The following is a 15,327-nucleotide window of genomic DNA, read 5'->3' as shown; positions in this document are numbered from 1 at the left end:
GGGAGAAAGAAAGGGGATTGGCTTGGGTGAGAGAAAGAAAGGGGAAGATGGGGGAGAGGGAAAGAAGTTTCTTGTGGATCCCCACTTGTTCTTATATAACAGGCTAGTGAGAGTTTCTTGAATTATTCACCGTAACTATAGTTCTTTATTTTGAGAGGCTTTTATTCCTGGGTATTCCCAAATGACTCCAGTTCACTTTATTTGTATAACAGCAGACTCTTTGGTGACTAGAAAGCTGGTACCCTCTTCCCAGTACCTAAACCCCTTCTCTTGGAATACCAGAAATCTTTAATTGTTAACTGACTTTAAAGTCTCCACAAGTAGTATCCAATCACACTACACCAAGGAAATTCTGCTTCTCAGAGATAATTTCCCCTGTTTGACTGCGTAGAGATTCCTCTTCTCTCACTAGAAGATTTATCCCCTCTTCCTTTGGCCTGAATGGGAGACTTTTTATGATACCCAAACTTCCTTGCCAGACTTTCCCCCAATTCGCTGTCTCAGTCCAAAACTGCTCTCAGCTAATGCTGAATTGGAGCTGCGGTGGCTCAAGTGGTTAAGACGCTGAACTGCAGGCTGTGGAAGGTCGGTAGTTCAGCAGTTCGAGACCCGAGTTCCCACATGACGGAGTGAGCTCCCGTCTCTAGTTCCTTCCAGCTCCTGCCAACCTAGCAGTTAGAAAGCAAGAAATTGCAAGTAGATAAATAGGTATCACTTCAGTGGGAAGGTAACAACCTTCCGTGCGCCTTGGTGTTTAGTCATGCCGGCCATATGACCACAGAAATGTCTTTGGACAGCGCTGGCTCTTCGGCTTTGAAACAGAGATGAGCACCACAACCCTAGAGTCGGATTAGACTGGCTTTCGAGCAAGGGAAACCTTTACCTTTACTTAATCCTGAATTAAGACCATATTCAGTCACAGATGAATTCTGACTTTGTCAGCACTAAACCTTTTTCGGTCAGGGCTAGTCTGAGATGATCTCAACACAACACATGTCTTGTCACAGTTAAGCCAGGAATCTGAATCTGTTCTCCTCAGCATCCAGCTCTCACAAGACTTTTGCTGCTCAGCTGATGCCAACCAATCAGATTACCTGGAGGAGCCTGTCACTCAAGGCTCTCCAGCTCTGTGAAGTATTAACCCTTCACAGTCCTGTAGTTTTATGTACAGCACTTATGACCCTCTAAAAAAGTACAGTCCATCACACATTCCTTGTCCCTTTTTGTGGCAGCACAACAACCCATGACCATTATTTAGGGTTGCCAACCTCCAGGTGATGGCTGGAGATCTTCTGGGATTACTACTGATCTCCAGGCAACCGTGATCAGTGCACCTGGAGACAATGGCCACTTTAGAAGTTGAACTCTATGGCATTATACCACACTCAAGTCCCTGCCCTCCCCAAACCCCATCCTCCTTAGGCTCCACCCCCCCCAAATTTCCAGGTATTTCCCAACCTAGAAATGGCAACCCTAGTATTACTCCAGGTGGGTTCTGTGACCCCAGGGATAATTTTTGTAGGGTCAGAAAGATCCACTGGAAGAAAAGAAAGAGGAGAAGTTCCACAATCATTATCTGAGCAAATAGAACATGGGATCATGCCCATTATCTCACTGTCTGTACCTTTTTATGCATCTATAACACTGCAGTGGGGGCATTATGCAGCCATCTTAGGAAAGCTATCTTAGCTCATGCAGATTCAGATAGAAGTATTTCTGTTCCTTACTAATATCACACTTGTATTCCTGGCAAGGACATGGACCCCAAGGCAACAGCTTCTGATGAAATTATATCATTTACAAAGGTCATCCCCCCCTCCCTGGTTGATCACAGAAGACAATTCTAAAAACTGCTTTCATTTTCAGTATGATACATAAATCCTATCTTGTTCTGGCATATTTCCATTGAGATTCCATCTGCAAACTGAATTAAATCCAAAAATGCTTCTTGAGAGATGGAGATACCATAAATAAGTGTGTGTGTTTCATATACAAATTGAAAGCTGATGCACAGCTGACAGGAATTAGAAGACATCTTGCACCACTGTTATTCACTGAATTCTAGCTTGGGCCTATATTATGTTCCATACTAAGGCTACTTACTCCATACGTGCCCCTAAAACTCTTATTAGTACAGGTGCTACCTTTTGAATTCTTACAGCACTGCTGATTAAGGCTGTCCAAGACTGCAGTTGGCCCTAACCTGGACAGACCAGGCTAGCTTGATCTTGTCATATCACAGAAGCTAAGCAAAGTCAACCCTGGCCCCGGTCACACTGGCGGAAAAGGCGCGGCTAAAGTGCGGCTTTTTTGAGCCGCATCAAAAGAGAAGCATGGCGGCGAGATCAGACAGATCCCCACAGCCGCCGCGCAGTTCCTCCCCGGCATGATCAGATGCCAGGGGGAAGCCATGGACCGCAGAGCGAGGCAAGCCTGATGCATGTGCATGTGCAGTTCGGCAGGACCTCGCATGCTGCGGGAGAGACGGGCGCGCCAGCGATCACACAGCCACCCCTGCTTTGCATTTTCTGGTAAGTACTAGTGTTTTGTAGGGGTTTTTTTTAACCGCATCTTCAGCCGGAAGAGACAGATCGGGGACGGGTGCACACCGCTTCCCAGATGTTGCGGTGTGATCGCGCCCGCTTGATGCACCCCTGATCCATCCCTCTTCCAGATCAAAGCCTCCCATGTGACCAGGGCCCCTGTTTAGTATTTGGTTAGGAGACTGCCAAGGAATACCAGGGTTTCTATGCAGAGGCAGGCAATGGCAAACCACCTCTGAATGTCTCTTGCCTTGAAAATCCTACAGGGTCACCATGAGTCAGCTGTGACTTGCCAGCCAAAAAAAAGCAATCACCTGTCACTTGAAAGTTTCACATTTCAACAATTTCTATGCTATGATGTATAAAGTTCATAAAATGTGACTGCTACATCCCAACCAAGAACTGCCTAGAATGCTGCTGCTACTAGCTGTCCTGCTAGTCACCATGTGAAAACACCTTTGTCCCTACATTCAAAGTCAACTCAGGACTTCATGGTCACCATGTGAAAACACCTTTGTCCCTATACATTTGGCAGGTTATATGTGTGACCTTTTTGTTTGTTTGTTTGCTTGTTTTATGAAAATATGCCCTTACAGAAGTAAAAGCAGACTGGGGAGAATATGGCATGTCTTTTTAAAATACTTCTATTTAATTTTGTAGTATCAGAAATAAATCTGCCTTTATTAGAAAAAGCATTCTAATAGTAGTTTCTACTTGAACCTATAACTGTTTGCTGGGTGGTCCCTCAGCATGGAGTCCCCCCAGTGCAGGGCCCAGGGGACCTGCCCTAGTTGCCCCAGTACTAAGACTGCCCTTAGATGACAGGGCATGTGGCATAGGACTGTATTTCTCAGAGCTCATGTCAGCCACACTTAGAACCCACGTGTTGGCTTTTTTCTTTGATTGTTCCCTCTCATTTTCTCCCCATATTCAGTCTATCATGAAGTCATCTCACTTCTTCCTGTACAACATTGCAAAAACAAAGTGCACTATCTCCTCCCCTCAGCAAAAACTCTGGTTCATACTCTAGTAATCTGCTGCCTTGAATAGCTCAGTCTCTTTGGCCTTGCCACTCATCTCTCATCCCTATCCAGCCTTCTGCCACCAAATTCATTTACTTCTATGTGACAGTCCTCCTTAAATTCTATTCGGGGGTCCAGCACAAACTCCTGATCTTTATTTTGGAAGACCTACATGGTTTTGCCTTTGCCTTCTCTTTACATGCCAATATTTCCTTTGGGGTTTCCTTTGTTTCTCCAGCTGTAGCTCTCCCTGCCATCTGAAGTTTTCCTAATCCTTTTAGTGACTCTGCCTTTCATTCACTGTCTGTTACATCTTAAACTCTCTGTCAGAATACCTGTGTGATGCTGCCTTTATTTTTCAATTCAATTCAATTTATTACATGTCTATATGACCGAAGTCTTGACCAAGAGGATACCAAAGGGGGATAAAATAGGTACATAAAATAGACATAAATGTGTCAAGGTACATAATCACAGTCACATAAAACCCAGGCTGAGCCCAGAGATTAAAAATTACCTAACTACACTTGGGGCGGAGCCAACTAACTAAAATCATCCGAAGATTAAAAGTCGGTGTCGAAGTTTTCAGAAGTGCTGGAATTTTCAATGCTTCTTGAGAGCAGCCACCTTAGCCAGGAACTGCGCCACGTTAGCTGTTATCAGTCCATCAGCATTTGAGTCAGATAACAGTACTGAAAGCACCCAAGGTTGCGCGGGAAGATTCATCTTCGTAAGAATAGGAGAGATATAAGTGCCTCTAACTTGAGTCCAGTGGGGACAGCGAAACATCAGATGATCTAAGGTTTCAATTTCGCCAGAATTGCACAGACAAAGGCGATCTGAGTAAGGAAGGCCTCCAAATCTTCCCAGAGTTATCATCGTTGGAAATACATTTAAGCAGGCCAGCATAAAGGCGCGGAGGTGAGATGGAATTGATAACGTTGAGCTGCCTTTATTTGTTCCTCAGGTACCTTGTCCAAATCCACCCTGTTTGTGAAGCCTTTGGCCCCAAAACTAAGCCTATGTACATGTAACAAAATGAAGTATTCTTCTCCTATTTACCCTGACTTCCATCTTTCTTCCCTCTTTCTGTTTTCCTTTGCGTTGAATTTTTAGATTGCCTCAAGCCAGAGAATCTGGGGGGCTGGGTGTTTTTTGTTATGGTTCATCTGTTAAGCACTGTACACACTCATGGAGTTATAGAAATAAAATAATAATAGTGATAACAATAATAATCACTGAGATCAGACTGCCTTCAAATTATGGTATTATTACATATCCAGAACTAAACTTCAATAAAGATAATATATAAAAGAAGAGTGAAGAACTCAAATGACAAGCCCACACTGAAAATGTCATTCAATATGAGGGATGAAGATGAGCAGAGCAGTTGAAAAGACAAGGCGGCATGTCATTCATATGACAAATAGAACAGCAATCTCCTTCCCCCCCATTGTTAGAAAAGGAGTGCAAGTCAAAGGAAATGCATTGTATTCCTGTGAGGGTGATGGATATAGTGGCTTGGTGTTTTTCTTTTCCTTTTCTTTTTTTTTATAAAGCATATAGATGTTTCTGCAACCTGGGAAAGATTTCATTTGCTTTACAGGTAATACTGAATTTATTTTTCCCCTCTGTAATAGCAGGGTTGGCCATAATGTGCTACAACAGTTCTTCAGCGAATAACTCAGATGTAAGAATTAGTTCATACAAGGGTTTATTCTCACATCCTGAATAGTGGTCTTTCAATAATATGAAGGTAACCACATCCTTCTTATCTCTCAGCCAGATGCTTCAGGTACATGAACTGGAAATACTAATTTCTTTTTTTCTTGGCAGTGAGGCCGGGCTTGCAGATGATGTTTTGTCTACATAGAGATAAGAGCAAGGTTTCATGTGTACTTGCCATGGGAATGCCACCCAAAATGGCATCCCTGTAGTGATTTTCCCTTCTTCCTGTCATAATATCTAGGAATATTCACCACACAATGCAGCAGCATCATGTGGAGATTTTCTCTGCTCAAAATACTAGCAGCAGTAGTATGTAACAGGTGGGATAACTCACGGCATGATAGTTCTCTGTGACATGGCAAATACACCCAGGCATTATGACAGGAAGAAAGAGAAATCACTGCAGGGATGCCATTTTTGTGACATCTCCATGGTGTACAATTCTAATCTCCTGTTTTTTGGTTTTGTGTATGTGGTGTGACACCATAATGTTTGAAGATGACAGTTTTTGCCACAAATGCACAGTTTCTGGAAGATGCTATCTGTAGGCTATTTCCACTTACAGATAAATCAGTAGTATAATGTTTGCCTACCTTTTATAATATGAATAGGGCTGACTATCCATATATAGTGGTCCTGTACCCACATGGAAAGGGGTTGGTAGACCATATAATGAGTTTTGTCTTCAGGGATTAGTATTACAATCCCTTGAATTTAGCAGTTATTTTTGCTTAATTGTGTTTTGATTCCAAACAGTGAACAAGTTCCATGTATAATAACAGCAGCATGCATTACTTTTACAAAGGCATGGAAGCAAAAGGTTACTTCATGAAAAAGAGATTTGCATCACCTACCCAGTTGGTTAATTGGCCAATGGTTTTTGTAGCTAACGTTAAGGGGATTCTGAATTAAATGGCACCACACCTACCAGGTACCTCAGCTGAGTCAGTAGGTATTCTTTGCTGCTACTGGATGGGGTAATTCCATAGCTCAAATTTTGAGCCACATATTATCCAAGTTATTTATGTGACTGTGGGTGTGAGACAGAAAAAGAGGCAAGGTGTTAATGAGACATATGTTGATTAAATTTGAAGGTCAAACAAGACCCAAAAATCAGATCCCCTCCACCGAAGTCATGGCCCAGCAAATTTATTTATTTATTTAGTATTTAATTTATATCCCACTTTTCCCTCTGTGGCAGGCTCAAATGGGGGGAGAGACAAATTTAAAGTGCAGAGATTATTCCAAGGTACTCGGGTCACAGTTTTCATTGACTGATGTGACTGCTTTTGAAGGAAAAGCATCTGATCATTTCAAGCACTGAAACAGAACAATCCAGCCATGTTGATGTGGCCTCATCTATGTGTGAAACTCAGAGCAACCTCTACCCGTCAAAAGTTAAACATGCTAACAATCCGGAACAAAAACACCCTGTCCCTTTAACAGAGACCTAATGAGATGTTATCTACCAGGTGACGTTATTTACCTCTTTGTTAGAAAAAAGCTTCAGCTGCTTGCTTCCCACAGCCCACAGATCCCCACTACTGAAATAGCATGGACATGTTTTTAACATAGTCTTTCTTTTTGTTGTTCAGTCGCACAGTCGAGTCCGACTCTTTGCGACCCCATGGACCAGCTCCCTCCAGGCCTTCCGGTCTTCCGCCATCCTCTGAAGTTTGCTCAACTTCATGTTCGTTGCATCGATGACACTGTCTAACCATCTCATCCTTTGCCGTCCCCGTCTTCTTTGACCTTCAATCTTTCCCAGCATCAGGGTCTTCTCCAGTGAGTGCTCCCTTCTCATTTGGTGGCCAAAGTATTTTAGCTTCAGTTTCATTATCTGGCCTTCCAGGGAACAGTCAGGGTTGATTTCTTTGAGGATTGACTGATTTGTTCTTCTTGCAGTCCAAGGGACTCTCAAGAGTCTTCTCCAGCACCATAGTTCAAAAACACCATAGTCTTTCTAAACATCCATTAAAAACATGGGGGGTTGTGCCCATCAGAGAGATTTTTGAAGAAAACCGTGCTGTATAGAACAGACTTAGATGGCAAAAAATACCTGTTTCCCAAACAAAAGATATGGTAATACCATGACTCTTTATACTGAAAGTTATATTGATTCCCTTGTTCTTTGCTTATTCCTATGATATGAAATAAGAGCAATGGGATTTTTTAATGAATGAATATTACTTAGTGAGGAATGCCAGCTGAATGAAATGAGGTGAACAGTCTTTTATGAATTAAAATCTAATAGTAATTTAAGAAAATTACTTTGTCAAGAAAAGAAACCTCAGCTCCAAGTTCTTTGGTGGATGGCACAATGTTCTGAACACTTAGGAAAATTAAATAACTTTCTCCTGATTTCTTCCTCTTTTAAGCCAGTGATAGTTGTCTTAAAATTCCCAAAAGATTATACTTCAGTGGCAAGGCAGCATGCATAGAAGGGCTGGGTTACTCTTGCTTTTAAGCCACTGTTTAATTCATGACTTGGTGATTACTCTTGTCAACCTCCATTTCCTTGGAGCAACCTTATTTCATTAATAATAGAAAAATCTCTAACCTTAATACACCTCATTTTTATGCAGCAAAGTTCTCCAGGTTGACATTCGCTGTTATTCTTTACATAGATGTTTCTATTTACATATTCCAAGTCACTGAAGCCTAACATGCAATGTTTGCTGGTCATGCTAAAAAGATGCCATAAATTTAGAATAGAAGAAATTCCTTAGAGCAGTATTTGACAATAATGGCCTTTTCTGGCCACTTTTTTGTTCCACGTGGTTCTTGTTCTTTAGCATAGGATTCATACAGCACCGTCTTCAGAAATGTGACTACAAAGATGGGGTTGGATCCAGCCAGTTTTTCAACTCAATCATTTCCAATTTCCCTCCTTATTACAGCCCCCATTCCACATTGCTTTTGTCCATGCAGGTCCCATGATCTCCAGTGTAATCTTTTTGGTGGTCAAAGCTTACCTCACCTCCCCTTTCTCCTGCAGCTGGATCTAGCCCATGGCTAGGTAAAATTCTAACTCTTAATCCTATCACATGACTCTTGATTGTATTTTCACAGCATCATCCTGCTGTTGTTTTCAATTGTTCTTATTAATAAATAGCACACTACAATTCTTATTCAGCTTTTGTGATACTCACCAGTATTTCTGTTTTACAAACAGGAGAATTTCTTGTATGATGATGTAACTTGAGCTCCTGAACTAGGAGGAACTGAAATTGAGGCATCCCACATCCGACCAAAATACCATGACTAAGATACCAAGGGATTTGGGGTGAGCTTCTACGCACACAACAAACTTTCTGAGCATCCTTCCAAAAATAGTTGTTGCCCAAAGTCCAACAAGTTGTTCCGAAAACTTGGAAGAACTTGGGAGAAGCTTCCAAAACATGGTGCACCCAGAAAATAAAATTCAAGATTGAAATATACTGGGTTCAGATGCATAGAAGTGATCAGCTCACAGTTTATTAGTGATTCAGCAAGAGAAAGAAGAAGACTGCAATCCCTGGCCGAAGCCAGGTATTTATGCCTGAAAAGGGTTACACCCCAAAACACCCCGCTCCCAACGATAGGCTATTTACACTCTATTGTTTCCCAATTGGTTTACTCTAGGATCCTTGTCGCCCTACTGGTCCATTCTAGGATCCTAGCAATATATTGTTATGCATCCCAAGCTCAGTCCTTTTGCAAGGGCAGTTCAGGCTCAATATATAACAGAGATATTTATTTATTTAAGCATGTATATGTTACTTATCTCCCCAATGGGAACCCAAAGTGGCTTACAAAACAAAAATATCATGTAAGCAAATAAATATCCTTCTTACTGGCAGAGGCAATGCAAGGTTTTGTGCAAAAGTCTCTCCCAGTTCTACCGCTGAGATCCTTTAATTGGAGGTGCTAGAGGATGAACCTGGGATGTTGTGCAGGCAAAGAATGTACCCTAACTATGTTATGAGCCTTCTCAAAATGGAAATTGTGTAGAAAATTAATTTATATTTCCCCCAAACATTACTTTATATGGAACATTCTGATACTCTGGGTCTCCAATCCTATGCCATGTATATGTAGAAGTAAGGGCAACTGAGGACAATGGAATTTATTCCCAAGCAAAATGTGTTTAGGATTGCAACCAATGCATCAGAATTCAGTCTATAATAAATCAGAGAAGAATGAAAGAACATTGGGAATGTGTAGGGCTGGCCAGGTGGAAGCTGAGTTCCATTCGTATGGAGAGGCTGTTTATGCAACATTATTTGTGCAATCATGGTAGCCCTTTTGGTAACTCAAAGTAATAAGCCATTAGGAATGGGGATGAACCAGGAAAATGAAGTTTGGTTCATGGCTAAACCCTGAACCAAACAAGGAGGTTTGTTCATGAACTGAACTAGTTTGTGGTTCATGGCCCTGTAAACCCCATTGAAAGGGACCACACTCCCTTTAAATGGGGTTTACAGAAAGACCAAAAAGCAGCTGAGCAGCGGGAGCCACTCCACTATTTTTGTGGCTTTCACAGGGAATGGGAAGCAAGGGGGTTAAAGGGACTTTAAACCCCTGCTTTCTGCTCCATCCATGAACTACCACAAACTACATTTGGACATTTATCTGCCATTTTGTCATATTTATCCGCAAACTACATTTATCTGCCATTTTGTCATATTTATTTCTTTACAACTTTTGACCTTATAACCTTAACTTGTTATTTAGTTAACAAAATTAAATTGTTGTTTAGCTTTCACTTTGCATCATCATCATGTTACATGTTAATTTGCTGTTTATTCTCTGGCTATAAGTTTGAACCTTACCTGTCATTCCAGTGTATTTGAAGCTCATACCTTGAATAAATCTTTGTTGGTCTTAAAGGTGTCACTGGACTCTACATTCATTCTACTGCAACAGATGAACATGGCTGACCAACAGGATCAATCTTGAAACACCAGTACTTATCTTGAGTTTTTAACTGATTTTTAACTTAAATTTTCTACAGGCAGTTTCTAACCACACCAGACCAGGGATCTCTTCACTCTTCAGAGCTAACTCCCTGTTTGACTGGGAAGGGAAATTCTCTTTTCACTAGAAGATCTATCCCCTTCCTTTGGCCTGAATGGGAATTTTCGCCTACTTCCCAGACTTCCTTTCCAACACCCACCCACCCCAAATCTCCTGTCTGTATTAAACTGCTCTCAGTCAAAGCTGAATTCCAAAACTGTCAGTACTCGACTCTTCTCAGCTAGGGCTGAAATCACACTCAATTCAGTCAATGCAGAAATCTGACTGACTCTCCCCTCAGCATCCAGTTTAGAAGTCTCCTTCTGCTCAGCTGATGCTTACCAATCAGATCTCTTGGAACAGCCTGTCACTCAAAGCTCTCTGGCTCTGTGAAGAATTAACCCTTCACAGTCCTTTATCTGTTTGCACAAAACTTCTAAGCTTTTAAAAGTGCAGTCTGTCACAGGGATAAACACACCACAGTCACATAGACCACTGGCTGTCCTTGTGCAATTACTTATGGTTATAGCATCCCCCTCCTTCCTATCACACAAACATATTCTTTAAACTAGGCCATTCCTTAGAGCAAGGTAATAACAGTTACTAATAACCAGTGTTTGTTTAGTAAATTTTATCCCACCCTTCCTCCAGGAGCTCGAGGCAATGTGTATCTACCCTCTTCCACTGAATCCTCTCAACAACAATGTGAGGTAGGTCAGGCTAAGAGATAGTGACCAGTTCAAAGTTAACCCTTGAGTTTTATGGCAAAGTGGAGATTTTAACCTGGGTTTCACAGATCCTAGTCCAACACTCTAACCACTATACTACACAAGTTCGAGGAAGAAAAGATATGTGATGGTGTTCTTTTAAAGATCATCCTACGCTAACCACCTGTTCAAGTTTTTGTCCCTGTAGTCCTGCCAGGGTCATTTCTGCTTTATTCTTCTGGAAATCTGCATGTGGGTCTAAATTCTGAGTTCATGTGACTGAGACTGACCCCAGTTTTCCTGCTACCTTTTGGGTATGAAATTTAGACTAAATAGAATGCTGCCTAGAAAGTTAATGCTCAATATATCTTTTGTTATGACTCAAAAGCCAGTTCTTATGTGTCTACTAGGAATAAGGCCCATTGTGGAAATAAATACAACAAGATCTAGAAAGAGGCTCTGGGAGAGTGCCCCAGCCTTGAGCACTCAGCATCAATTTGCTGTGGTGACCTCAGCAGGGTATAATGACACAGAGTCCACCATTTTCTCCAGGGGAACTGATCTTTGCCATCTGAAGAGCAGTTGTAATTCTGAGTGATCTCCAGCCCCCCACCTGGAGATTGGAAACAATGGTTCCCCATGAGGGAATGGCTGCCTTGGAGGATGGAGTCAGCATTGTACCTGTCTGAGGTCCCACCCCTCCTCAAACCTCACCCTCTCCAGGCTGCACCCCTCAAATCTCCAGGAATTTCCTACATAGAGTTGAGAACTCTCTCTCCATCCCAGCCAACTGTCAACCTACCGTTATCCGCCCTTGGCTTCAGCTTTCCGTCTCCTCCCCCTCCCTCCTAGAGAGCAGTTGTAATTCTGAGTGATCTCCAGCCCCCACCTAGAGAATGGCAACAATGGTTCCCCATGAGGGAATGGCTGGCTTGGAGGCTGGAGTCGATGGTATTGTACCTGTCTGAGGTCCCACCCCTCTTCAAACCTCACCCTATCCAGGGTCCATCCCTCAAATCTCCAGGAATTTCCCACCTGGATTTGGCAACCCTGTCAGGACCGGCCCCAATGAGTTTTCTCCCAAAAGCCAAAATAGGTGTGGAAAGGGCCTTTTACTGACAGAACCTGGTTGCCTAGCAACAGGCACTGAAGAAAAAGGATCCAAGCTCTGATTAAGGAAATACCTGGAGATTTGGGGGCGGATCCAGTGGAGGGCAGCACTGGGGGGATGATGGAAGAACTCAGCAGGGGATAATGCCATAGGGGCTACCCTCCAAAGCAGCCATTTTCTCCAGGGGAACTGATCTCTGTCATCTGGAGATGAATTGTAACAATGGGAGATCTCCAGGTCCCACCTGGAGATTGGCAACCATAGGGGAAAGTCAGCCGCACAGCAGGGGGTTGAAGAGAATGGTTTGATGGTCGCTGCCCCACCTCATTAGCCAGCCAGCCATGGTGGAGCCAAAAAGGAGAGAGAGCCATTTTAAGTTTATTCTGACAGGAAAGTGGGTGGGGGAGGGGGTTATGCTTAAAGTCCTTTGTTTTTTTCTGACAGAAGTTGGTTGCCTACCAACAGCCACTGAGGGGCAAGTTAGTCACAGTTAGGCCCACACAGGAGCCAAGAGAAGTGTCTTCCTCAGGAGAGAGTCCGGCTTTCCAGGAGCTGCAGCTTGTTTCCTCTAGACCAGACCCTCCCTGGTGCTGCCACTGCTGCTGAAGGAAGGTGAGGGAGCCTTTGAAAGGCGCTGGGCAGCCTTCTCTGTGGTACATCCCGCTGAGCTATTGCCCGGATAAAGTGCCAGCCTCGTGGCCGAGGGAGAGGGGCTGGGAGGGGCAGTGAAGGTGAGCGCTTCCCCTGCTTGCTGCTGCTCGCTAGGTCTGCCTTCTTCTCCCCTGTGGAGGGGTTGCTGCTCCCTTGGCTGCTCCCCTTCACCAGCTCCCTCCAGACTGAGAGTGATACGCTGGCTGCTGACTCTGTGGGCGGGGCCGAGCCAACACAGCGAGGCAATGCAGCCAGGGGATTAGGAGTCCACGAGATGGGCAGCCAAGTGGGCGAAAGGCTGTGGGAGCATGTGGAATACAGCACGTGGGATACAGTGCAGTGCTACAGACGTGTTTCAGGCAAGCTCCTGAGACCACTGTCTTCTTTGATCTACCGCCAGGTTCTTTGGGCTCTCAGAGAAGCAAGGGTCATTTCTTGCAGGAGTGCACAGGAGTGGAGCTCCGGCAGTAAAGAGCCCAGGGGGCGGGCACATGCAACAAGCCCCACCCCCTGCTCCCAGCAGCCCTCACTCAGAGCAAGAAGCAGCCAGGTAAGTTGCAGAGCTCCCCCTGGCCCAAAACAGTCCAGTGGCACCTTTAAGACCAAGTTTTATTCAGGTACAAGCTCTCCCTCCTCTGCGAGGACATATCTGCACATCCCCCCCCAATAGCTAGTAATCCAAAACAGTCCAGTGGAGCCTGAGCGGTGGGTGTTGCCTTCTAACACACTTCTGATGATGTCAGGGGGTGTGGCATATGCAAATAAGTTATGCTAATGAGTTATGCTAATGAACTCCTGCACCTCTTTTTCTACGAAATGACCCCTGCAGAGAAGCAAATGGCTTTAATCTTTTTATACGGTGAAAAGGCCTTCGACAATGTTAATTGGAAATTTTTGAAAGAATTGTTGAAACATTCGCAAGCTGGAGAAGAATTTAGTGAAATGATTGAAGCTATTTATGTGAAACAACAGGCAAAGATATTAATTAATGGAGACTTAACACAAAAAATTGAAATTCAAAAAGGGACAAGACAAGGTTGTCCACTTTCACCGTTGTTATTTATTTTGGGGCTTGAAACTATGAATGATGTAATTAGAGCAAAAAAACAAATTAGAGGACTTAAAATAGGTGGTTGTTGTTGTTCAGTCGCACAGTCGAGTCTGACTCATAGGTGGAGAAGAGTTTAAACTCTTAGCCTTTGCGGATGATTTGGTGTTCATTTAGACTTAATATAGGCTTTGTTATTGAGATAACAGGAATATGGAGCAGTAGCTGGATTAAAAGTTAATAAAAACAAGACAAAGATACTGGTAAAAAACATGACAGAGCCACAAACACGACTTTTGCAGGAAATATCAGGACTGAAAATTGGAAAGAAGATCAAATACTTTGGGATAAATCTGACCAAAAAATGTAGTTCTTTGATGAATTATATGGAATTACTGAAAACAATAAAACAAGATTTAAATAAATGGAAGAATCTTCTAATTTCCTTTATGGGCAGAACAGCCACCATTAAAATGAACCTTTTGCCGAGATTAATGTTTCTATTTCAAACTATTCCAGTCCTTCAAAATCAATTTTTTAAATAGACGTGGAGAAATTGCTGAGACAGTTTATTTGGCAAGGAAAGAGACCAAGAATAAAGCTCAAAGCGCTACAGGACTCAAAAGAAAGGGCTGGTTTTGGTCTTCCAGAATGTATCTTGTATTATAAAGCGGCAGAATTGGCATGGATTAAAGATTGGATTACATTGGATAACCAAAGACTCCTTAAATTTGAAGGGCATGACATTCAATTAGGTTGGCATGCCTTTTTATGGTATGGGAAGGTAGAGTCACATAAATATTTTAACCAAAATTGGTTAAGGGCTTCACTGATGAAAGTTTGGGAACCAGTTAAAAAACAATTTTACGCTAAGATTTCAAAACTGGTAGCACCTTTAGAAGCATTTACAAACCCAAAGATACAATTAGGAGAACCTGTTAGAAGATATCATGATTTATTGGACCCTAACTCTAACTTAAAACTTCCCATGGAACTGAATTGGTGGCAAAAAGTTCAGATTGAGTCAAGATATACTAAAGATAAAGCAATTGGTTTCTATGAGAACTGGTTAGAAATAAATAAGTTGATGCTCTCAGCTGAACAGAATTTTATAAAGAAAATGTATGCTTTGCTGTTAGATTATAAAATGCATGATGAAACTGTAAAAAATGTTATGATACAATCGGCGCAAAATGTGAGTCGTAATATTCAGCTAGATAAATGGTCTAAATTATGAGGGAAAAATATTAAGATAACAAAATTAATTGCATTTAAAGGAAACATTTATAAGATGTTTTACGGATGGTATATAATGCCCGAGAAATTAGCTAAATTTGATACAAAATTTTCAGATAAATGTTGGAAATGTGAAAGTAAAACGGGTTCGTTTTATCATATGTGGTGGCTACGCAAGAGAGCTAAGAAATATTAGATATGGATACACGAATTATTGCAGAATATATTTAATTTTTTTATTTTACTCCAATAGTATATATTTTTAATGATTTTTATTGAGGTA

This window comes from Gekko japonicus, unplaced genomic scaffold (genome assembly GCF_001447785.1).
Source record: "Gekko japonicus isolate JY-2015 unplaced genomic scaffold, Gekko_japonicus_V1.1 scaffold774, whole genome shotgun sequence".
NCBI lineage: Eukaryota > Metazoa > Chordata > Lepidosauria > Squamata > Gekkonidae > Gekko > Gekko japonicus.
This window is presented reverse-complemented; position numbering follows the sequence as displayed.